Source organism: Schistocerca serialis, unplaced genomic scaffold (genome assembly GCF_023864345.2).
Source record: "Schistocerca serialis cubense isolate TAMUIC-IGC-003099 unplaced genomic scaffold, iqSchSeri2.2 HiC_scaffold_1362, whole genome shotgun sequence".
NCBI lineage: Eukaryota > Metazoa > Arthropoda > Insecta > Orthoptera > Acrididae > Schistocerca > Schistocerca serialis.
The window spans coordinates 24729070-24754318 of NW_026047583.1; positions in this window are offsets into that span (position 1 = coordinate 24729070).

The following is a 25249-nucleotide window of genomic DNA, read 5'->3' on the forward strand; positions in this document are numbered from 1 at the left end:
TGGTGACACAGGAAATGCTGGAATCATAGACACTAAGAAAAGTCAGTCTTCTTCTACGTAAGTCGGCATTGTGCATTTCGCATTTCATTCCGATGCAATTTCTGTTTTTTATCGTCAATGTGAATGTCCAAGGGATACAGTAAACCTGAAATGAAGCATCGGAATCTGAAACTGGTCTCACATGAAAAGCTCAAATCATAGACGGTAAGAAGCCTCAGTCTTCTTGTACTTAATTCGGCATTGTGCCTTTTGTATTTAAATCCGATTCAAATTCTGTGTTTCATCGCCAATGTGAAGGTCCAAGGCATGCAGTAAACTTGACGTGAAGCATCGGAAACTAAAACTGGTCTCACAGGGAAGGCTCAAAACATAGACAGCAAAAAAACCCAGTCGTCTTCTACATAAGTTGGGAATGTGCCCTTTGTATTTAATTCTGATGCAGGTTTTTGTGTTTCATCGTCAATGTGAATGTCCAAGGGATGCAGTAAATCTTCAGTTGCGCATCGGAATCTAAAACTGGTGACACAGGATAGGCTCAAATCATAGACGGTAAGAAGACTTAGTCTTCCTGTACTAAAGTCGGCATGGTACCTTTCGTATTTAATTTCGATGCAATTTCTGTGTTTCATCGTCAATGTTAATGTTCAAGGGATACAGGAAATCTGCAGTTGTGCATCGGAATCTAAAACTGGTCTCACAGGAAAGGCTCAGATCATAGACGGTAAGATTTCTCAGTCTTTATGTACATCAGTCAGCATAGTACCTTTTGTACTTATTGCGATGCAATTTCTGTGTTTCATCGTCAGTGTGAAGATCCAACAGATACAGTAAACCTGAAGTGAAGCATTGGAATCAAAAGCTGGTGACACAGGGAAGGATCAAATCATAGACAGAAAGAAGACTCAGTCTTCTGGAACTTAATTCGGCATTGTGCCTTTTCTATTTAATTCCGATGCAAGTTCTGTGTTTCATCGTCTATGTGAAGGTCCAAGGTGTACAGTAAACCTGCAATTGTGCATCACAATCTAAAACTGGTGACACAGGACAGGCTCGAATCATTGACACTAAGAAAAGTCAGTGTTCCTGTACTTAAGATGGCATTGTGCCTTTTGTCTTTCATTCCGATGAAATTACTGTGTTTCATCGTCAATGTGAAGGTCCAAAGGATACAGTAAACCTGCAGTTGGGCATCGGAATCTAAAGCTGGTGACACAGGAAAGGCTCAAAACGTAGAGAGTAAGAAGACTCAGTCTTGTTGTACTTTCGTCGGCATTGTGCCTTTTGTATTTAATTCCGATGCAATTTCTGTGTTTCATCGTCAATGTGAAGGTCTAAGCGATACAGTGACCCTGCATTTGTGCATCAGAATCTAAAACTGGTGACACAGGAACGGCTCGAATCATAGACACTAAGAAGACTCATTCTTCTTGTACTTAAGTCGGCATTGTGCATTTGTATTTAATTCCGATGCAATTTCTGTGTTTCATCGTCAATTTTATGGACCAAGGGATACAGTAAACCTGGCGTGAAGCATCGGAATCTAATACTGGTCTCACACGAAAGGCTCAAAACGTAGACGGTAAGAACAGTCAGTCTTCTTCTACTTAATTCGGCATTGTGCCTTTTGTATTTAATTCCGATGCAAATTTTTGTATTTCATCGCCAATGTGAAGGTCCAATGGATACAGTAAACCTAACCTGAAGCATAGGAGTCCAAAACTGGTCCCACAGGGATTGCTCAAAGCATAGACAGCAAGAATACTCAGTCTTCTCCTACCTAAGTCGGCAATGTGCCCTCTGTATTTAATTCCGATGCAATTTTTGAGTTTTATCGTTAATGTGACGGTCCAAGGGATGCAGTAAATCTGCAGTTGCGGATTGGAATCTACAACTGGTGACACAGGAAAGGCTCGAAACATAGACACTAAGAAAAGTCAGTGTTCTTGTAATTAAGTTGGCATTGTGCCTTTTATCTTTCATTCCGATGCAATTACTGTGTTTCATCGTCAATGTGAAGGTCCATGGGAGACAGCAAACCTGCAGTTGTTCATCGGAATCTAAAGCTGGTAACACAGGAAAGGCTCAAAGCGCAGAGAGTAAGAAGACTCAGTCATCTTGTACTTAAGTCGACATTGTGCTATTAGTATTCAATTCCGATGCAATGTTTGTGTTTCATCGTCAAAGTGTAGGTCCAAGGGATACAGAAAATCTTAAGTGACGCATCTGAATCTTAAACTGGTGACACCGGAAAGGCTCAAAGCATAGACAGTAAGAAGATGCAGTTTTCTTGTACTTAAGTCTGCATTGCGCCCTTTGTATTTAATTCCAATGCAATTACTGTGTTTCATCGTAAATGTGAAGGTCCAAGGGATATAGTAAACCTGCAGTATTGCATCGGAATCTAAAACTGGTGACACAGGACAGGTTCGAAACATAGTCACAAAGTAAAGTCTGTCTTCTTGTACTTAAGTCGGCATTGTGTCTTTTGTATTTAATTCCGATGCAATTTCTGTGTTTCATCGTCAAGGAGATGGTCCAAGTGATACAGAAAACCTGAAGTGGAGCTTCGGAATCTAAAACTGGTCTCACAGTGAAGGCTCAATACATAGACAGTAAGAAGACTCAGTCCTCTTGTACTTAAGTCGGCATTGTGCCCTTTGTATTTAATTCCGATAAAATTTTGTGTTTCATCGTCAATGTAAAGTTCCAAGGGATACAATAAACCTGCAGTATTACATCGGAATCTTAAATTGGTGACACAGGACAGGTTCGAAACATAGGCACTAAGAGATGTCAGTCTTCTTCTACCTAAGGTGGCATTGTGCCTTTGTAATCAATTCCGATGCATTTTCTGTCTTTCAACGTCAATGTGAAGGTCCAAGTGATACAGTAAACCTGAAGTGAAGCATCGGAATCTAAAACTGGTGACACAGGAATGGCTCAAAACATAGACAGTAAGAAGACGCAGTCTTCTTGTACTTAAGTCGGCATTGTGCCTTTTTGTATTTAATTCCGATGCAATTTGAGTGTTTGATCGTCAATGTGAAGGCCCAAGGGATACATTAAACCTGACGTGTGGCTTCGGAATCTAAAATTGGTCTCACAGGGAAGTCTCTAAACATAGACTGTAACAAGACTCAGTCTTCTTGTACGTAAGTCGGCATTGTGCCTTTTGAATTTAATTCAGATACAATTTCTGTGTTTCATCTTCAATGTAAAGGTTTAAGGGATACAGTAAACCTGCAGTTGTGCATCGGAATCTAAAACTGGCGCCACAGGACAGGTTCGAAACATAGACACTAAGAAAAGTCAGTCTTCTTGTACTTAAGTCGGCATTGTGCCGATGCAATTACTGTGTTGCATAGTCAATGTGAAGGTCCAAGGGATACAGTAAACCTGAACTGAAGCATCGGAATCTAAAACTGCTGACACAGGACAGGTTCGAAACGTAGACACTAAGAAAAGTCAGTCTTCTTGTACTTAAGTCAGCATTCTGTCTTTTGTATTTAATTCCGATGCAATTAATGTGTTGTATCGTCAATGTGAAGGTCCAAGGGATACAGCAAACTTGAAGTGAAGCATCGGAATCTAAAACTGGTCTCACAGGGAAGGCTCAAATCATAGACAGTAAGGAGACACAGTCGTCTAGTACTGAAATCGACATTGTCCCTTTTGTATTTAATTCCCATATAAATTCTGTGTTGCATCGTCATTGTGAAGCTTAAAGGGATACAGTAAACCTGATGTGAAGCATCGGAACCTAAAACTGGTGTCACAGGAAAGGCTCAAAAGATAGACACTAAGAAAAGTCTGTCTTCTTTTACGTAAGTCGGCATTGTGCTTTTTGTATTCAATTCTGATGCAATTTCTGTGTTTCATCGTCAATGTGAAAGTCCAAGAGATACAGTAAGCCTGAAGTGAAGCATCGGAATCGAAAACTGATCTCACAGGAATGGCTAAAATCATAGACAGTAAGAAAAGTCAGTCTTCTTGAACTTTGGTCGGCATTGTGCCTTTAGTATTTAATTCCGATGCAATTTCTGTGTTTCATCGTCAATGTGAAAGTACAAGGGATACAGTAAAACTGCAATTGTGCATCGGATTCTATAACTGGTGACACATGATAGGCTCAAAGCATAGACACTAACAAAAGTCAGACTTCTTGTACTTAAGTCTACATTGTACCTGTTGTGTTTAATTCCGATGCAATTGTTGCGTTTCATCGTCAATGTGAAGGTCCAAGGGATACAGTAAACCTGTAGTGAAGCATTGGAGTCTAAAACTGGTCTCACAGGTAAGGCTCAAAACATAGACACTAAGAAAAGTCAGTCATCTTGTACTTTAGTCGGCATGGTGCCTGTTGTGTTTAATTCCGTCGCAATTGTTGCGTTTCATCGTCAATGTGAAGGTCCGAGGGATACAGTAAATATGAAGTGAAGCATTGGAATCTAAAACTGGTCTCACATTAAAGGCTCAAAACCTAGACGGTTAGAAGACACAGTCTTCGTGTACTTAAGTCGGCATTGTGCCTTTTGTATTTAATTCCGATGCAATTTCTGTGTTTCATCGTCAATGTGAAGGTCCAAGGGATACAGTAAACCTGCCGTGATGCATCGGAGTCTATAACTGGTTCACAGGGAAGTCTCAAAACATAGACGGCAAGAAAACTCAGTCTTTATCTACTTAAGTCGGCATTGTGCCCCTTGTATTTAATTCCGATGCACTTTCTGTGTATCATCGTCAATATGATGGTCCAAGGGATGCAGTAAATGTGCAGTTGAGCATCAGAATCTAAACCCGGTGACACAGGACCGGCTCAAAGCATAGACACTAAGAATAGTCAGTCTTCTTGTACTTGAGGAGGGATTGTGCATTTTGTATTTAATTCCGATGCAAATTCTGTGTTTCATCGTCAATGTGAAGGTCCAAGGGATACAGTAAACCTGAGGTGAAGCATCGGAATCTAAAACTGGTCTCGCAGGGAAGGCTTAAAGCATAGACAGCAAGAGAACTCATCCTTCTTCTGCTTAAATCGGCATTGTGCCCTTTGTATTTATTCCGTTGCAATTTCTGTGTTTCATTGTCCATGTGATGGTCCAATGGATGCAGTAAAAATGACGTGAAGCACCGGAGTCTAAAACTGGTCTCAGATTGAATTCTCAAAACATAGACAACAAAAAAACTCAGTCATCTTCAACTTAGGTCGGCATTGTGCCTTTTGTATTTAATTCCTATGCAATTTTTGTGTTTCATCGTCAACGTGAAGGTACAGGTGATACAGTAAACCTGGAGTGAAGCCACGGATTATAAAACCAGACTCTCAGTAAAGGTTAACAACATAGTCGGTAATTAGACTCAGTCTTCTTGTACTTAAGTCGGCTATTGTGCCTTTCGCATTTAATTCCGATGCAATTTCAGTGTTTCATCGTCAATGTGAAGGTCCAAGGGATACAGTAAACCTGACGTGAAGCATCGAAGTCTAAAACTGTTCTCACAGGTATGGCTCAAATCATAGACACCAAGAAAACACAGTCTTTTTCTTCTTAAGTCGGCATTGTGCAATTTTTGTATTTAATTCCGATGCAATTTCTGTGTTTCATCGTCAATGTGATGGTCCTAACGATGCAGTAAGTTTGCAGTTGAGCATCGGAATCTATAACTGGTGACACAGGAAAGGCTCAATACATAGAGACTAAGAATAGTCAGTCTTCTTGTACTTACGTCGGCATTGTGCCTTTTGTATTTAATTCCGGTGCAATTTATGTGTTTCATCTCCAAAGTGAAGGTCTAAGGTATACAGTAAACCTGAAGTGAAGCATCGAAATCTATAACTTGTCTCACAGCAAAGGCTCAAAACATAGACGGTAAGAAGTCTCAAACGTCTTGTACTTATGCCGGCATTGTGCCTTTTGTATTTAATTGCAATGCAATTTCTGTGTTTCATCGTCAATGTGAAGGTTCAATGGATACAGTAAACCTGAAGTGACGCATCGGAGTCTAAAGCTGGTGACACAGGAAAGACTCAAATCATAGCAGTAAGAAGACGCAGTCTTCTTGTACTTATGTCGGCATTGTGCCTTTTGTATTTAATTTCGATGCAATTAATGAGTATCATCGTCAACGTGAAGGTCTAAGGGATACAGTAAGCCTGAAGTGAAGCATCGGAATCTAATACTGGTCTCACAGCAAAGGCTCAATTCAAAGACCGTAAGAAGACTCAGTCTTCTTGTACTTAATTCGGCATTGTGCCTTTTGTATTTAGTTACGATGCAATTTCGGTGCTACTTCGACGATGTGAACGTCCAAAGAATACAGTAATTCTGCAGTTGCGCATCGGAATCTAAAACTGGTGACACAGGTCAATCTCGAAGCATAGACACTATGAGAAGTCAGTCTGCTTGTACTTAAGTCGGCATTGTGCCTTTTGTATTTAAATCCGATGCAATTTCTGTGTTTCATCGTCAATGTGAAGGTCCAAGGGATACAATAAACCTGACGTGAAGCATCGGAGTCTAAAACTGGGCTCACAGGTAAGGCTCAGATCATAGACAGCAAGAAAACTCAGTCTTCTTCTGCTTAAGTCGGCATTGTGAACTTTGTATTTAATTCCGATGCAAGTTCTGTGTTTCATCGTCAATGTGATGGTCGTAGCGATGCAGTAAATTTGCAGTTGAGCATCGGAATCTAAAACTGGTGACACAACAATGGCTCAATAAATAGACACTAAGAATAGTCAGTCTTCTTGTACTTTAGTCGGCATTCTGCCTTTTTTATTTAATTCCGATGCAATTTCTGTGTTTCGTCTTCAAAGTGAAGGTCTAAGGGATACAGTAAACCTGAAATGAAGACACGGAATCTAAAACTGGTCTCACAGGAAAGGCTCAAAACATAGACGTTAAGAAGATTCCGGCTTCTTGTACTTAAGCCGGCATTGTGCCTTTTCTATTTAATTCCAATGTAATTTATGTGTTTCATCGCCAATGTGAAGGTCCTAGGGATAGAGTAAACCTGAAGTGACGCATCGGAATCTAAAGCTGGTGACACAGGAAAGACTCAAATCATAGGCAGTAAGAAGACGCAGTCTTCTTGTACTTATGTCGGCATTGCGCCTTTTGTATTTAATTCCGATGCAATTAATGAGTATCATCGTCAATGTGAAGGTCTAAGGGATACAGTAAACCTGAAGTGAAGCATCGGAATCCAAAACTGGTCTCACAGCAGAGGCTCAATTCATAGACCGTAAGAAGACCCAGTCTTCTTGTACTTAATTCTACACTGTGCCTTTTGTATGTAGTTGCCATGCAATTTCTGTGCTACATCGTCAATGTGAAGGTCCAAGGGATACAGTAAATCTGCAGTTGTGCATCGGAATCTAAAACTGGTGACACAGGTCAGGCTCGAAGCATTGACACCATGAGAAGTCAGTCTGCATGTACTTAAGTCGGCATTGTGCCCTTTGTATTTAAGTCGGATGCAATTCCTGTGTTTCATCGTCAAAGTGAAGGCCCAGGGGATACAGTAAACCTGCAGTCGTTTATCGGAATCTAAAACTGGTGACACAGGAGAGTCTCAAACATAGACACTAAGGAAAGTCAATCTTTTAGTACTTAAGGCGACCTTCTGCTTTTTGTATTTAATTCCGATGCAATTTTTGTGTTTCATCGTTAAAGTGAATGTCCAAGCGATACAGTAAACCTGAAGTGAAGACACAGAATCTAAAACTGGTCTCACAGGAAGGGCTCAAAACATAGACGTTAAGAAGATTCCGGCTTCTTGTACTTAAGTCGGCATTGTGTCTTTTGTATTTAATTCCGATGTAATTTCTGTGTTACATCGTCAATGTGTAGGTCCAAGGGTTACAGTCAACCTGAAGTGAAGCGTCGGAATCTAAAACTGGTCTCACAGGTAAGGCTCAAAACATTGACACTATGAAAAGTCAGTCTTATTATACTTAAGTCTGCATTGTGCCTTTTGTATTTTATTCCGATGCAATTACGGTGTATCATCGCCAAAGGGAAGGTGGAAGGGATATAGTGAACCAGAAGTGAAGCATCGGAATCTAAAACTGGTCTCACAGGTAGGCTCAGAAGATAGACGGTAAGAAGACTCAGTCTTCTTGTACTTAAGTCGGCATTGTGCATTTTGTATTTAATTCCGATGAAATTTCTGTGTTTCATCGTCATTGTGGAGGTCCAAGTGATACAATAAAACTGCAGTTGTGCATCGGAATCTAAAACTGGTGACACAGGATACGCTCAAAACATAGACACTAAAAACAGTCAGTCTTCCTGTACTTCAGGCGGCCTTGTGCATCTCGTATTTAATTCGGATGCTATTTTTGTGTTTCATCGTCAAAGTGAATGTCCAAGGAATAAAGTAAACCTGAAGTGAAGAATCGGAAGCTAAAACCGCTCTCACAGGCAGGGCCCAAAGCATAGACAGTAAGAAGACTCAGTCTTCTTTTACTAAGGTCGGCATTGTGCCCTTTGTGTTTAATGACGATGTAATTTCTATGTTTCATCGTCAATGTGAAGGCCCTAGGGTTACAGTAAACCTGCAGTTGTGCATCTGAATCTGAAACAGGTGACACAGGAACGGCTCACAACATAGACACTATGAAATGTCAGTCTTCCTGTACTTAAGACGGCATTGTGCCTTTTGTATATAATTCCGATGCAACTACTGTGTTTCACGGTCAATGTGAATGTCCAAGAGAAACAATAAACCAGCAGTTGTGAATCGGATTCTAAAACTGGTGACACAGGAAAGACTCAAATCATAGACACTAAGAAAATTCAGTTTTGTTGTACTTAAGGCGGCCTTGTGCCTTTTCTATTTAATTCGGTTTCTATTTTTGTGTTTCATCGTCAAAGTGAATGTCCAAGGTACACAGTAAACCTCAATTGAAGCATCAGAATCTAAAACTGGTCTCACTGGAAAAGCACAAGTTATAGACACCAAGAAAAGTCAGTCTTCTTGTCCTCAAGTCGGCATCGAGCCTTTTATATTTAATTCCGATGCAGTTTCTGTGTTTCATCGTCAAAGTGAAGGTCCGAGGGATACAGTAAAATTGCAGTTGTGCATCGGAATCAAAAACTGGTGACACAGGAAAGGCTCAAATCATAGACACTAAGAAAAGTCAGTCTTCTTGTACTTAAGTCGTCATTGTGCCTTTTGTACTTAATTCCGATGCAATTCTTGTGTTTCATCGTCAAAGTGAAGGTCTAAGGGATGCAGTAAACCTGATGTGAAGCATCGGAATCTAAAAGTGGTCTCACAGGACAGGCTCAAAACATAGGCCGTAAGAAGATTCAGTTATCTTGTGCTGAAATCGGCATTGTGCCTTTTGTATTTAATTCCGGTGTAATTTCTGTGTTGCATCGTCAATGTGAAGGTGCAAGGGATACGGTATACCTGCAGTTGTGCATCGGAATATAAATCTGGTGACGCAGGAAGGGCTCAAAACAGAGACAGTAAAAAGGCTCAGTCATCTTGTACTTAAGTCGGTATTGTATTTAATTTCGATGCAATTACTGTGTTTCATCGTCAATGTGAAGGACCAAGGGATACTGTAATCCTTCAGTTGTGCATCGGAATCTAAGACTGGTGACACAGGAAAGGCTCAAAACATAGACAGTAAGAAGACTCAGTCCTCAAATACTTAAGTCGGCATTGTGCCAGTTGCATTTAATTCCGATGCAATTTCTGTGTTTCATCGTCAATGTGTAGGACCAAGGTATACAGTAAACCTGACGAGAAGCATCGGAATCTAAAACTGGTCTCACAGGGAAGGCTCAAAACATAGACAGCAAGAAAAATCAGTCTTTTTCTACTTAAGTCGGCATTGTGCAGTTTGTATTTAATTTGGATGCAATTACTGTGTTTCATCGCGCTATGAAGGTCAAAGTGATGCAGTAAATCTGCAGTTATGCATCTTAATCCAAAACCGGTGACACCGGAAAAGGTCAAAACATACACACTAAGAAAAGTCAGTCTTCTTGTACTTTAGTCGACATTGCGCATTTTGTATTTAATTCCGATGCAATTACTGTCTTTCATTGTCAAAGTGAATGTCCAAGGGATACAGTAAACCCGAAATGAAGCATCGGAATCTAAAACGTGTCTCACAGGAAGGCTCAAAGCATAGACGGTGAGAAGACTCAGTCTTTTTCTACTTAAGTCGGAATTGTGCCTTTTGTATATCATTCCGATGCAATTTTTGTGTGTCATCGTCAAAGTGAAGGTCCAAGGGATACAGTAAACCTGACGTGAAGCATCGGAATCTAATACTGGTCTCACAGGGGAGATTCAAAAAATTGACACCAAGAAAAGTCAGTCTTTTTTTACATAAGTCAACATTGTGCATTTTGTATTTAATTCCGATGCAATTTTTGTGTTTCATCGTCAAAGTGAAGGCCTAAGTGATACAGTAAACCTGAAGTGAAGCATCGGAATCTAAAAGAGGTCTCACAGGAGAGGCTCAAATCATAGAAGCTAAGAAGATTCAGTCTTCTTGTACATAAGTCGGCATTGTGCCATTTGTATGTAATTGCCATGCAATTTCTGTGTTACACCGTCAAAGTGAAGGTCCAAGGGAAACAGATAACCTGCAGTTAACTCTAAAATATAAAACTGGTGACACAGGAAATGCTGGAATCATAGACACTAAGAAAAGTCAGTCTTCTTCTACGTAAGTCGGCATTGTGCATTTCGCATTTCATTCCGATGCAATTTCTGTTTTTTATCGTCAATGTGAATGTCCAAGGGATACAGTAAACCTGAAATGAAGCATCGGAATCTGAAACTGGTCTCACATGAAAAGCTCAAATCATAGACGGTAAGAAGCCTCAGTCTTCTTGTACTTAATTCGGCATTGTGCCTTTTCTATTTAATTCCGATGCAAGTTCTGTGTTTCATCGTCTATGTGAAGGTCCAAGGTGTACAGTAAACCTGCAATTGTGCATCACAATCTAAAACTGGTGACACAGGACAGGCTCGAATCATTGACACTAAGAAAAGTCAGTGTTCCTGTACTTAAGTTGGCATTGTGCCTTTTGTCTTTCATTCCGATGAAATTACTGTGTTTCATCGTCAATATGAAGGTCCAAAGGATACAGTAAACCTGCAGTTGGGCATCGGAATCTAAAGCTGGTGACACAGGAAAGGCTCAAAACGTAGAGAGTAAGAAGACTCAGTCTTGTTGTACTTTCGTCGGCATTGTGCCTTTTGTATTTAATTCCGATGCAATTTCTGTGTTTCATCGCCAATGTGAAAGTCCAAGAGATACAGTATGCCTGAAGTGAAGCATCGGAATCGAAAACCGATCTCACAGGAATGGCTAAAATCATAGACAGTAAGAAAAGTCAGTCTTCTTGAACTTTAGTCGGCATTGTGCCTTTAGTATTTAATTCCGATGCAATTTCTGTGTTTCATCGTCAATGTGAAAGTACAAGGGATACAGTAAAACTGCAATTGTGCATCGGATTCTATAACTGGTGACACATGATAGGCTCAAAGCATAGACACTAACAAAAGTCAGACTTCTTGTACTTAAGTCTACATTGTACCTGTTGTGTTTAATTCCGATGCAATTGTTGCGTTTAATCGTCAATGTGAAGGTCCAAGGGATACAGTAAACCTGTAGTGAAGCATTGGAGTCTAAAACTGGTCTCACAGGTAAGGCTCAAAACATAGACACTAAGAAAAGTCAGTCTACACGTACTCAAGTCGGCATGGTGCATTTTGTATTTAATTTCGATGCATTTTCTGTGTTTCATCGTCAATGTTAAGGTCCAAGGGATATAGTAGCTCCGCAGTTGTGCATCGGAATGTAAAACTGGTAACACAGGTAAGGCTCAAAACACAGCCACTAACAAAAGTCAGTCATCTTGTACTTTAGTCGGCATGGTGCCTGTTGTGTTTAATTCCGTCGCAATTGTTGCGTTTCATCGTCAATGTGAAGGTCCGAGGGATACAGTAAAAATGAAGTGAAGCATTGGAATCTAAAACTGGTCTCACATTAAAGGCTCAAAACCTAGACGGTTAGAAGACACAGTCTTCGTGTACTTAAGTCGGCATTGTGCCTTTTGTATTTAATTCCGATGCAATTTCTGTGTTTCATCGTCAATGTGAAGGTCCAAGGGATACAGTAAACCTGCCGTGATGCATCGGAGTCTATAACTGGTCTCACAGGGAAGTCTCAAAACATAGACGGCAAGAAAACTCAGTCTTTATCTACTTAAGTCGGCATTGTGCCCCTTGTATTTAATTCCGATGCACTTTCTGTGTATCATCGTCAATATGATGGTCCAAGGGATGCAGTAAATGTGCAGTTGAGCATCAGAATCTAAACCCGGTGACAGAGGACCGGCTCAAAGCATAGACACTAAGAATAGTCAGTCTTCTTGTACTTGAGGAGGGATTGTGCCTTTTGTATTTAATTCCGATGCAAATTCTGTGTTTCATCGTCAATGTGAAGGTCCAAGGGATACAGTAAACCTGAGGTGAAGCATCGGAATCTAAAACTGGTCTCGCAGGGAAGGCTTAAAGCATAAACAGCAAGAGAACTCATCCTTCTTCTGCTTAAATCGGCATTGTGCCCTTTGTATTTATTCCGTTGCAATTTCTGTGTTTCATTGTCCATGTGATGGTCCAATGGATGCAGTAAAAATGACGTGAAGCACCGGAGTCTAAAACTGGTCTCAGATTGATTTCTCAAAGCATAGACAGCAAAAAAACTCAGTCATCTTCAACTTAGGTCGGCATTGTGCCTTTTGTATTTAATTCCTATGCAATTTTTGTGTTTCATCGTCAACGTGAAGGTACAGGTGATACAGTAAACCTGGAGTGAAGCCACGGATTATAAAACCAGTCTCTCAGTAAAGGTTAACAACATAGTCGGTAATTAGACTCAGTCTTCTTGTACTTAAGTCGGCATTGTGCCTTTCGCATTTAATTTCGATGCAATTTCAGTGTTTCATCGTCAATGTGAAGGTCCAAGGGATACAGTAAACCTGACGTGAAGCATCGAAGTCTAAAACTGGTCTCACAGGTATGGCTCAAATCATAGACACCAAGAAAACACAGTCTTTTTCTTCTTAAGTCGGCATTGTGCAATTTTTGTATTTAATTCCGATGCAATTTCTGTGTTTCATCGTCAATGTGATGGTCCTAACGATGCAGTAAGTTTGCAGTTGAGCATCGGAATCTATAACTGGTGACACAGGAAAGGCTCAATACATAGAGACTAAGAATAGTCAGTCTTCTTGTACTTACGTCGGCATTGTGCCTTTTGTATTTAATTCCGGTGCAATTTATGTGTTTCATCTCCAAAGTGAAGGTCTAAGGTATACAGTAAACCTGAAGTGAAGCATCGAAATCTATAACTTGTCTCACAGCAAAGGCTCAAAACATAGACGGTAAGAAGTCTCAGACGTCTTGTACTTATGCCGGCATTGTGCCTTTTGTATTTAATTGCAATGCAATTTCTGTGTTTCATCGTCAATGTGAAGGTTCAATGGATACAGTAAACCTGAAGTGACGCATCGGAGTCTAAAGCTGGTGACACAGGAAAGACTCAAATCATAGCAGTAAGAAGACGCAGTCTTCTTGTACTTATGTCGGCATTGTGCCTTTTGTATTTAATTTCGATGCAATTAATGAGTATCATCGTCAACGTGAAGGTCTAAGGGATACAGTAAGCCTGAAGTGAAGCATCGGAATCTAATACTGGTCTCACAGCAAAGGCTCAATTCAAAGACCGTAAGAAGACTCAGTCTTCTTGTACTTAATTCGGCATTGTGCCTTTTGTATTTAGTTACGATGCAATTTCGGTGCTACTTCGACGATGTGAACGTCCAAAGAATACAGTAAATCTGCAGTTGCGCATCGGAATCTAAAACTGGTGACACAGGTCAATCTCGAAGCATAGACACTATGAGAAGTCAGTCTGCTTGTACTTAAGTCGGCATTGTGCCTTTTGTATTTAAATCCGATGCAATTTCTGTGTTTCCAAGTCATAGTATAGGTCCAAGTGATAGAGTAAACCTGAAGTGAAGCATTAGCAACTAAAACTGGTTTCACAGGAAAGGCTCAAATCATAGACACTAAGAAATGTCAGTTTTCTTGAACATAAGCCGCCACTGTGCCCTTTGTATTTAATTCCGATGCAATTACTGTGTTTCATCGTCAAAGTGAATGTTGAGGGATACAGTAAACCTGAAGTGAAGAATCGGAATCTAAAACTGGTCTCACAGGGAAGGCCCAGGGCATAGACAGCAAGAAAACTCAGTCTTCCTCTACTTGAGTCAGTATTGTGCCTTTTGTATTAATTTTCGATGCAATTTCTGTGTTTCATCGTCAATGTGAAGGTCCAAGGGATGCAGTAAACCTGCAGTTGTGCATCGGAATCTAAAACTGGTGACACAGGAAAAGTTCAAACCATAGACAGTAGGAAGACTCAGTCTTCTTGTACTTAAGTCTGCATTGTGCACTTTTTATTTAATTCCGATGCAATTACTGTGTTTCATAGTCAATGTAATGGTCCTAGCGATGCAGTAAATTTGCAGTTGAGCATCGGAACCGAAAACTGGTGACATAGGAAAGGCTCAATACATAGACACTAAGAATAGTCAGTCTTCTTATACTTACGTCGGCATTGTGCCTTTTGTATTTAATTCCGATGCAATTTATGTGTTTCGTCTTCAAAGTGAAGGTCTAAGGGGTACAGTAAACCTGAAGTTTACCATCGGAATCTAAAACTGGTCTCACAGGGAAGGCTCATAACAAAGACAGCAAGAAAACTCAGTCTTCTTCGACTTAAGTTGGCATTGTGCCCTTTGTATTTAATTCCGATGCCATTTCTGTGTTTCATCGTCAATGTGAAGGTCCAAGGGATACAATAAACCTGACGTGAAGCATCGGAGTCTAAAACTGGGCTCACAGGTAAGGCTCAGATCATAGACAGCAAGAAAACTCAGTCTTCTTCTGCTTAAGTCAGCATTGTGAATTTTGTATTTAATTCCGATGCAAGTTCTGTGTTTCATCGTCAATGTGATGGTCGTAGCGATGCAGTAAATTTGCAGTTGAGCATCGGAATCTAAAACTGGTGACACAACAATGGCTCAATAAATAGACACTAAGAATAGTCAGTCTTCTTGTACTTTAGTCGGCATTCTGCCTTTTTTATTTAATTCCGATGCAATTTCTGTGTTTCGTCTTCAAAGTGAAGGTCTAAGGGATACAGTAAACCTGAAGTGAAGACACGGAATCTAAAACTGGTCTCACAGGAAAGGCTCAAAACATAGACGTTAAGAAGATTCCGGCTTCTTGTACTTAAGCCGGCATTGTGCCTTTTCTATTTAATTCCAATGTAATTTATGTGTTTCATCGCCAATGTGAAGGTCCTAGGGATAGAGTAAACCTGAAGTGACGCATCGGAATCTAAAGCTGGTGACACAGGAAAGACTCAAATCTTAGGCAGTAAGAAGACGCAGTCTTCTTGTACTTATGTCGGCATTGCGCCTTTTGTATTTAATTCCGATGCAATTAATGAGTATCATCGTCAACGTGAAGGTCTAAGGGATACAGTAAACCTGAAGTGAAGCATCGGAATCCAAAACTGGTCTCACAGCAGAGGCTCAATTCATAGACCGTAAGAAGACCCAGTCTTCTTGTACTTAATTCTACACTGTGCCTTTTGTATTTAGTTGCCATGCAATTTCTGTGCTACATCGTCAATGTGAAGGTCCAAGGGATACAGTAAATCTGCAGTTGTGCATCGGAATCTAAAACTGGTGACACAGGTCAGGCTCGAAGCATTGACACCATGAGAAGTCAGTCTGCTTGTACTTAAGTCGGCATTGTGCCTTTTGTATTTTATTCCGATGCAATTACGGTGTATCATCGCCAAAGGGAAGGTGGAAGGGATATAGTAAACCAGAAGTGAAGCATCGGAGTCTAAAACTGGTCTCACAGGTAGGCTCAGAAGATAGACGGTAAGAAGACTCAGTCTTCTTGTACTTAAGTCGGCATTGTGCCTTTTGCATTTAATTTCGATGCAATATCTGTGTTTCATCGTCAAAGTGTAGGTCCAAGGTATACAGTAAACCTCAAGTGAAGCATCTGAATCCAAAACTGGTCTCACAGGAAAGGCTGATACATAGACGGTAAGAAGACACAGTCTTCTTGTACTTTAGTCTGCATTGTGCCTTTTATATTTAATTCCGATGCAATTTTTGTGGTTCATCGTCAGTGTGAAAGTCCAAGGTATACAGTAAACCTGACGTGAAGCTTCGGAATCTATAACTGGTCCCACGGGGAAGGCTCAAAACATATACAGCAAGAAAACTCTATCTTCCTGTACTTTAATCGGTATTGTGTCTTTTGTATTTAGTTCTGATGCAATTTTTGTGTTTCATCGTCAAAGTGAAGCTCCAAGGGATACAGTAAACTTGAAGTGAAGCATCGGAATCTAAAACTGGTCTCACAAGGAAGGCTCAAAACATAGACGGTAAGAAGAATCAGTCTTCTAGTACATAAGTCGGCATTGTGCATTATGTACTTATTTCCGATGCAATTTCAGTGTTTCATCGTCAATGTGAAGGTCCAGGGGATACAGTAAACCTCTAGTGAAGCATCGGAATCTAATACTGGTATCACAGTAAAGGCTCAAAACATAGACGTTGAGAAGACTCAGTCTTCATGTACTTAAGTCGGCATTGTGCCTTTTGTATTTAATTCCGAAGTAATATTTGTGTTTCATCGTCAATGTGATGGTCCAAGGGATACAGTAAAACTGCAGTTGCGCATCGGAATCTAAAATTGGTGATACAGGATAATCCCAATTCATAGACACTAAGAAAAGTCAGTCTTCTTGTACTTAAGTCGGCATTGTGGCTATTGTTTTTAATTCCGATTATATTTTTGTGTTTCATCGTCAAAGTGAAGGTCCAAGGGATACAGTAAACCTGAAGTGAAGCATCGGAATCAAAAACTGGTCTCACAGGGCTGGCTCAAATCATAGACAGTATGAAGGCTCACTCTTCTTGTACGTAAACCGTCATTGTGCCTTATGTATTTAATTCCGATGCAATTTCTGTGTGTCATCGTCAAAGTGAAGGTCCAAGGGATACAGTAAACCTGCAGTTGTGCATCGGAATCTAAAACTGCTGACACAGGAAAGGCTCAACCATAGACAGTAAGAAGACTCAGTCTTCTTGTACTCATGTCGGCATTGTGCCTTTTGTATTTAATTCCGATGCAATTTCAGTGTTTCATCGTCAATGTGAAGGTCCAAGGGATACAGTACACCTGACGTGAAGCATTGGAATTTAAAACTTTTCTCAGAGGGAAGGTTCAAAACACAGACAGCAAGAAATCTCACAACTTCTTCTACTTAAGTCAGCATTGTGACTTTTGTATTTAATTCCGATGCAATTTCTGTGTTTCATCGTCAATGTGAATGTCCGGATGATGCAGTTGAGCATCGGAATCTCAAACTGGTTACACAGGAAAGGCTCAAAGCATAGACACCGAGAAAAGTCAGTCCTCTTGAACTTAAGTCGGCATTGTGCCTTTTGTATATAATTCCGATGAATTTTTTGTGTTTCATCGTCAAAGGGAAAGTCCAAGTGAAACAATAAACCTGAACTGACGCGTGAGAATCTAAAACTGGTCATACAGGGATGGCTCAAATCATAGACAGTAAGAAGGCTCACGCTTCTTGTACTTAAGCCGGCATTGTCCCTTATGTATTTAATTCCCATGCAATTTCTGTGATTCATCGTCAATTTGAGGGTCCAAGGGATAGAGTAAACCTGCAGTTGTGCAACGTAATCGAAACTGGTAACACAGGACAGGCTCGAAATGTAGGCACTAAGAAAAGGTAGTCTTCCTGTACTTAAGTCGGCATTGTGACTTTTGTATTTAATTCCAATGCAATTTCTGTGTTTCATCGTCGATGTGAAGGTCCAAGGGATACAGTAAACATGAGGTGAAGCATCGGAATCTAAAACTGGTCTCTCAGGAAAGGCTCATATCATTGACGGTAAGAAGACTCAGTCTTCTTATACTTTTGTTTTCATTGTGCCCTTTGTAATTAATTCCGAAGCAATTTCTGTGTTTCATCGTCAAAGTGGAGGTCCAAGGGATACTGTAAACATGAAAAGAAGCATTGGAATCTAAATCTGGTCTTACAGGAAAGGCTCAAAACAAAGACGGTAAGAAGATTCAGACCTCTTGTACTTAAGTCGGCATGTGCCTTTTGTACTTAATTCCTATGCTATTTCTGTGTTTAATCGTCAATATGAAGGTCCAAGGGATACAGTAAACCTGACGTGAAGCATCGAAATCTAAAACTGGTCTCACAGGGAAGGCTCAAAGCATAGACAGCAAGAAAACCCTGTCTTCATCTACGTAAGTCGTCATTGTGCCCATTGTATTTAATTCCATTGCGATTTCTGCGTTTCATCGTCAATGTGAAGGTGCGAGTGACGCAGTAAATCTGCAGTTGACCATCGGAATCTAAAACTGTTCTCACAGGAAAGGCTCAAAACATAGACAGTAGGAATACTCAGTCTTATTGTACTTAATTCGGCATTGTGCCTTTTGTATTTAATTCCGATGCAATATCTGTGTTTCATAGTCAATGCGAAGGTCGAAGGGACACAGTAAATCTCTAGTTGTGCATCGGAATCTAAAAATGGAGTCAGAGGAAAAACTCGAAACATAGACACTAAGAAAAGTCAGTCTTCTTGTACTTAAGTCGGCATTGTGACTTTGGTATTTAATTCCGATGCAATTTCTGTGTATCATCGTCAATGTGAAGGTCCAAGGGATACAGTGAACATGAAGTGAAGCATCGGAATCTAAAACTGGTCTCTCAGGAAAGGCTCATAACATAGACGGTAAGAAGACTCAGTCTTCTTATACTTTAGTTGGCATTGTGCCTTTTGTATTTAATTCCGAAGCAATTTCTGTGTTTCATCGTCAAAGTGAAGGTCCAAGGGATACAGTAAACATGAAGTGAAGCATTGGAATCTAAAACTGGTCCCACAGGAAAGGCTCAAAACATACACGGTAAGAAGACACAGTCTACTTGTACTTATGTCGGCATTGTGCCTTTTGAATTTAATTCCGATGCAATTTCTGTGATTCATCGTCAATGTGAAGGTCCCAGGGATACAGAAAACCAGCAGTTGTGCATCGGAATCTAAAACTGGTGACGCAGGACAGGCTCGAAACATAGACACTGAAAAATGTTAGTCTTCTTGAACTTAAACCGGCATTGTGACTTTTGTTTTTAATTCCGATGCAATTATTGTGTGTCATCGTGAAAGTGAAGGTCTAAGGGTTACAGAAAACGTTAAGTGAAGCATCGATATCTAAAACTGCTCCCACAGGAAAGGCTCAAAACATTGACGGTAAGAAGACTCAGACCTCTTGTACTGTAGTCGGCATTGTGCCTATTGTTTTTAATTCCGATGCAATTTCTGTGTTTCATCGTCAATGTGAAGGTCCAAGGGTTGCAGTAAACATGAAGTGAAGCATTGGAATCTAAAACTGGTCTCACAGGCAAGGCTCAAAACATACACGATAAGAAGACACAGTCTTCTTGTACTTAAGTCGTCATTGTGCCCATTGTATATGTTTCAAATGCAATTTCTGCGTTTAGTCGTCAATGTGAAGGTCCGAGTGATGCAGTAAACATGAAGTTAAGCATCGGAATCTAAAACTGGTGACACAGGAAACGCTCAAACATAGACATTAAGAATCTCAGCCTTTTGTGCTTAAGTCGCTATTGTGCTTTTTTTATTTAATTCGGATGCAATATATGTGTTTCATAGTCAGTGTGAAGGTCCAAGGTATACAGTAAACCTGACGTAAAGCATCTGAATCTAAAACTCGTCTCGCACGGAAGACTCAAAACTTTGACAGCAAGAAATCTCAGTCTTCCTGTCCTTAGGTCGGCATTTTGCCTTTTGTATTTAATTCCGATGCAATTTTTGAGTTTCATCGTCAAAGGGAAGATGCAAGGGATACAGTAAACCTGAAGTGATTCATCGGAATCTAAAGCTGGTCTCACAGGAAAGGCTCAAAACATAGACAGTAAGAAGACTCAGTCTTCTTGTACTTAAGTCGGCATTGTGCCTTTTGTATGTAATTCCGATACAATTACTGTGTTTCATCGTCAAAGTGAAGGTCCAAGGGATACAGTAAACCTCCAGTCGTGCATCGGAATCTAAAACTGGTGACACAGGAAAGGCTCAAACACAGACACAAAGAAAATTCAGTCTTCTTATACTTTAGGCGGCCTTGTGCCTTTTGTATTTAATTCCGATGAAATTTTTCGGTTTCATCGTCAAAGAGAAGGTCCAAGTGATAGAGTAAACCTGCAGTTGTGCAACAAAATGAAAACTGGTGACACAGGACTGGCTCGAAATATAGACACTAAGAAAAGGCAGTCTTCTTGTACTTAAGTCGGCATTGCGCCTTTTGTATTTAATTCCGAAGCAATTTCTGTGTTTCATCGTCCAAGTGAAGGTCCAAGGGATACAGTAAACATGAGGTGAAGCATTGGAATCTGAAACTGGTCTGACAGGAAAGGCTCAAAACATTTACGGTAAGAAGACACAGTCTTCTTTTACTTAGTCGGCGTTGTGCCTTTTGTATTTATTTCCGATGTAATTTCAGTGTTTCATCGTCAATGTGAAGGTCCAAGGGGTACAGTACACCTGACGTGAAGCATTGGAATCTAAAACTGGTCCAGAGGGAAGGCCCAAAGCACAGAGAGAAAAAAATCTCACAACTTCTTCTACTTAAGTCGGCAATGTGACTTTTGTATTTAATTCCGATGCAATTTCTGTGTTACATCGTCAATTTGAAGGTCCAAGGGATACAGTAAACCTGAAGTGAAACATCTAAATCTAAAACTGGTTTCACAGGAAAGGCTCAAAACATAGACGGTAAGAAGACTCAGACTTCTTGTACTTATGTCGGCATTGTGCCTTTTGTATTTAATTCCTATGCTATCTCTGTGTTTCATCGTCAATGTGATGGTCCAAGGGATACAGTACACCAGACGTGAAGCATCGGAATCTAAAACTGGTCTCATAGGGAAGACTCAAAGCATATACAGCAAGAAAACTCAGTCTTCATCTACATAAGTCGTCATTGTGCCCCTTGTATATAATTCCAATGAAATTTCTGTGTTTCATCGTCAATGTGAAGGTCCGGGTGATGCATTAATCTGCAGTTGAGCATCGGAATCTCAAACTGGTTACACAGGAAAGGCTCAAAGCATAGACACCGAGAGAAGTCTGTCCTCTTGAACTTAAGTCGGCATTGTGAATTTTGTATTTAATTCCGATGCAATATCTGTGTTTCATAGTCAAAGTGAAGGTCCAAGGGATACAGTCAACCTGAAGTGAAGCATTGGAATCTAAAACTGGTGTCACAGGAAAGACTCAAAACATAGACACTAAGAAAAGTCAGTCGTCCTGTACTTAAGTCTGCATTGTGAAAATTGTTTTTAATTCCGAAACAATTTCTGTGTTTCATCTTCAATGTGAGGGTCCAAGAGATACTTTAAACCTCCAGTCGTGCATCGGATCTAAAACTAGTGACACAGGAAAGGTTCAAACACAGACACAAAGAAAAATCAATCTTATTGTACTTAAGGCGGCCTTGTCCCTTTTGTGTATCATTCCGATGAAATTTTTGTGTTTCCTCGTAGAAGGGGAAGTCCAAGTGATACAGTAAACCTGAACTCACGCATCGGAATCTAAAACTGGTCTTACAGGGATGGCTCAAATCATAGACAGTAAGAACGCTCACTCTTCTTCTACTTAAGCTGGCCTTGTGACTTTTGTTTTTAATTCCGATGCAATGTTTGTGTTTCATCGTCAAAGTAAAGGTTCAACGGATAGAGTAAACTGGAAGTGGCGCATCTGTGTTTCATGGTCAATGTGAAGGTCCAAGGAATACAGTAAACCTGAAGTGAAGCATTGGGTTCAAAAACAGGTGACACAGGACAGGCTCGAAACATAGACACTAAGGAAAGTCAGTCGTCTTGTACTTAAGTCGGCATTGTGCCTTTTGAATTTAATTCCGATGCAATTACTGTGATTCTACGTCAAAGTGTGGGTCCAAGGGATACAGTAAACCTGCAGTCGTACATCGGAATCTAAAACTGGTTACACAGGAAAGGATCAAACACAGACACAAAGAAAAGTCAGTCTTCTTGTACTAAAGTCGGCATTGTGCCTTTTGTGTTTAATTCCGATGCAATTTCTGTATTTCATCGTCAATGTGAAGGCCCAAGGGATACAGTAAACCTGCAGTTGTGCATCGGAATCTAAAACTGGTGACACAGGACAGGCTCGAAACATAGACACTACGAAAAGTCAGTCTTCTTGTACTTAAGTCGGCATTGTGCCTTTTGAATTTAATTCCGATGTAATTACTGTGATTCTACGTCAATGTGTAGGTCCTAGGGACACAGTAAACCTGCAGTTACGCATTGGTATCTAAAACGTTTGGCACAGGAAACGCTCAAGCATAGACAGAGGGAAGTCTCAGTCTTCTTGTACTTAATTCGGCACTGTCCCTTTTGTGTTTAATTCCGATGCAATTTCTCTGTTTCATCGTCAATGTGTAGGTCCAAGGAATACTGTAAAACTGCAGTTGTGCATCGGAATGTAAAAGTGGTCTCACAGGAATGGCTCAAAACATAGACGGTTGTGCATCGGAATGTAAAAGTGGTCTCACAGGAATGGCTCAAAACATAGACGGTAAGAAGACTCAGTCTACTTGTACTTAAGTCGGCATTGTGCCTTTTGTATTTAATTCCGATGCAATTTCAGAATGTCATCTTCAATGTGAAGGTCCAAGGGATACAGTAAACCTCAATGGAAGCATCGGACTCTAAAACCGGTTTCACAGGGACGGCTCACAACATTGACACTAAGAAAAGACAGTCTACTTGTACTAACTCGGCATTGTGCCTTTTGAATTTAATTCCGATGCTATTACTGTGTTTCATCGTCAATGTGAAGGTCCAAGAGATACAGTAAACTAGCAGTTGTGCATCGGATTCTAAAACTGGTGGCACAGGAAAGACTCAAAACATAGACACTAAGAGAAGTCAGTCTTCTTGTACTTCAGGCGGCCTTGTGCCTTTTGTATTTAATTCGGATGCTATTTTTATGTTTCGTCGTCAAAGTGAATGTCCCAGGGATACAGTAAACCTGATGTGAAGAATCGGAATCTATAACTGGTCTCACAGGGAAGGTCCAAAGAACAGACAGTAAGGATACTCAGTCTTCTTGTACTAAAGTCGGCATTGTGCCTTTTGTGTTTAATCCCGATGCAATTTCTGTGTTTCATCGTCAATGTGAAGGCCCAAGGGGTACAGTATACATACAGTTGTGCATCGGAATCTAAAACTGGTCTTACAGGTAAGGCTCAAAACGTAGACCCTAAGAAATGTCAGTCGTCTTGTACTTAATCCGGTGTTGTGCGTTTTGTATTTAATTCCGACGCATTTTCTGTGTTTCATCGTCATTGTGAAGGTCCAAGGGATACAGTAAACCTCAATTGAAGCATCGGAATCTAAAACTGGTCTCAGAGGGATAGCTCAAATCATAGACAGTAAGAAGGCTCACACTTCTTGTACTTAAGCCGGCATTGTGCCTTATGTATTTAATTTCGATGCAATTTCTGTGTTTCATCGTCAATGTGAAGTTCCAAGGGATGCAGTAAACATGAAGTGAAGCATCGTAAACTAAAACTGGTCTCTTAGGAACGGCTCAAAATATAGACGGTAAGAAGACTCAGTCTTCTTGTACTTAAGTCGGCGTTGTGCCTTTTGTATTTAATTCCGATGCAATTTCTGTGTTTCATCTTCAAAGTGAAGATCCAAGGTATACAGTAATCCTCAAGCGAAGCATCGGAATCTAAAACTGGTCTCACAGGAAAAGCACAAATCATAGACACTAAGAAAAGTCAGTCTTCTTCTACTCAAGTCAGCATTGTGCCTTTTGTATTTAATTTCGACGCAATTTCTGTGTTTCATCGTCTTTGTTAAGGTCCAAGGGATACAGTAATTCCTCAGTTGTGCATCGGAATCTAGAGCTGGTGACACAGGAAAGACTCAAAACATAGACGCTAAGAAGAGTCAGTCTTCTTGTACTTAAATCGGCCTTGTGCATTACGTATTTAATTCGGATGCAATTTTTGTGTTTCATCGTTAAAGGAACGTCCAAGGGATACAGTAAACCTGAAGTGAAGAATCGGATTCTAAAACTGGTCTCACAGGGAAGGCGCAAAACATAGGCTGTAAGAAGATTCAATCATCTTGTGCTGAAATCGGCATTGTGCCTTTTGTATTTAATTCCGGTACAATTTCTGTGTTGCATCGTCAATGTGAAGGTCCAAGGGATACAGTATACCTGAAGTTGTGCATCGGAATCTCGAACTGGTGACTCTGGAAAGGCTCAAAACATAGACACTATGAAATGTCAGTCTCCCTGTACATAAGTCGGCATTGTGCCTTTTTTATTTAATTCGGATGCAATTTTTGTGTTTCATCGTCAGTTTAAAGGTCCACGGTATACTGTAAACCTGACGTGAAGCATCGGAATCTAAAACTGGTCTCACAGGAATGGCGCAAAACATAGGCCGTAAGAAGATTCTGTCATCTTGCGCTGAAATCGGCATTGTGCCTTTTGTATTTAATTCCGGTGCAATTTCTGTGTTGCATCGCCAATGTGAAGGTCCAAGGGATACGGTATACCTGCAGTTGTACATCGGAATCTAAAGCTGGTGACACCGGGAAGGCTCAAAACGTAGAGAGTGAGAAGACTCAGTCTTCTTGTACTTAAGTCAACATTGTGTAATTTGTATTTAATTCCGATGCAATTTCTGTGTTTCATCGTCAATGTGTAGGTGTAAGGGATACAGTAAACCTGCAGTTGTGCATCGGAATCTAAAACTGGTGACACAGGAAGGGCTCGAATCATAGACACAAAGAAAAGTCAGTCTTCTTGTACTTAAGTCGGCATTGTGCCTTTTGTATTTAATTCCGATGCAATTTCTGTGCTTCATCGTCTATGTGAAGGTCCTGGGGGTACAGTAAACCTGCAGTTGTGCATCGCAATCTACAACTGGTGACACAGGACAGGCTCGAACCATACACACTAAGAAAAGTCAGTGTTCTTGTACTTAAGTTGGCATTGTTCCTTTTGTCTTT